Raw genomic sequence first — 1,320 nt, forward strand, 5'->3', positions numbered from 1 at the left:
AACATAAAGCAAATCCACACAAAATTAAAACTAGAGGTTTAGTTCTCCATGGAGCAATATATAAAACAAGCAATTAATGAATGAAAGTATTCAAAAGCCATAGAAATAAAACCCCTTCCCCCTATATCTGTGTTGATGGCCTTGATGAAGAGTTTCAACATTTTGATGGAATCCATTCTAAAGCTAGGGTTACCGGTGGCTTCCTTGATGCTATGATATAGAAGGGATAGATTAAAGTTAATGAAGAAATATCTCCTAAGCCACAAATACATCATCTCCAAACCCTAGCCGCCTCACATCTTAATAGCTACATGAAAGATATCAAAAGAATAAGGAAAAATGGCAATTTATACTATGAAATTGAGGCTGTCAAATGTCTCCACGTGACCGTGTGAACTACCATCCTCTCAAGTGAGAGTATTTTGCTACATTGATTGTCTACAGTGCTACTACAGTATTTCTTGAGGCCACACGGCCGGGCACACGCTCGTGTGGTAGGGTATAAAGCTTATTTGTCGATTTAACCTCATTGGGAAGGCTCTTGAAGTCTTTGCACAAGTCAGAACATGGAAGTGTGGCTATCCTTGTGCCCTTCTTGCTCATAATTTAACTTGAATTCTTTCAGAAGTTGACACACACTCCATGTGTAAAGGTGCTGCTTGTGTCTTGATCCTTATGTCATGCAAAAAACTCCCAAATTGTGCTTACATAACCTATCTTTGCTTTCTTTTATCTCTAAAAGTTTTTACAGCCCTATTTGCAGAAAGGAACACCAAATACAATTTATGAAACATAAAACATTATAAAAATGATGCTTAATGAATGTAAAACATATCAAGAAATGTGTTCACTCAAGCACTTATCAAAGCTCAAAAATAATATATCTTCTTTTCGACAAATGGAGTCTAAAACTTTAAATGAGGCATGGGAAAAATACAAGGAATTGTTGAGGAAATGCCCTCAACATGGATTGTCGAGTTGATGTAGATTCAGATTTTTTTTATAATGGTTTGAACTTGGCTACCATGCAGATGTTAAATGTGGTAGCTGGGGTTTTCTTTGCACTTAATAACCAACTAAAGCTTATATCCTTATTGATGACATGGCATCAAATGGCTATCAGTGAAACTCAGAAAGAAACAAGCCAGTGAAATTTGCTAGAATCTATGAGGTTGATGCACTGACTACCCTAGCAGCACAGGTGGAAGCTATTACAAAGAGGTTGGATGCTATTCAAGTTCAACAACAAGCACCAATCATGAGTTGTGAAGCTTGGGGGTGACCAAGCAAGGCAAATTGTTCCATCTCATAAGGGGATTT

At 37.2% G+C, this 1,320-nt stretch overlaps 1 non-coding gene across 1 annotated transcript; it reads right to left on the minus strand.

Annotated features, from left to right (window-relative positions):
* Positions 1-865: 865 nt before the first annotated feature.
* On the minus strand, positions 866-972 carry LOC120283173. The gene has a single exon (XR_005543172.1). It is a non-coding gene; the product is annotated as a small nucleolar RNA R71 (small nucleolar RNA).
* Between the last annotated feature and the right edge of the window lie 348 nt (positions 973-1,320).

Source organism: Dioscorea cayenensis, chromosome 18 (genome assembly GCF_009730915.1).
Source record: "Dioscorea cayenensis subsp. rotundata cultivar TDr96_F1 chromosome 18, TDr96_F1_v2_PseudoChromosome.rev07_lg8_w22 25.fasta, whole genome shotgun sequence".
NCBI classification, from domain to species: Eukaryota; Viridiplantae; Streptophyta; class Magnoliopsida; order Dioscoreales; family Dioscoreaceae; genus Dioscorea; species Dioscorea cayenensis.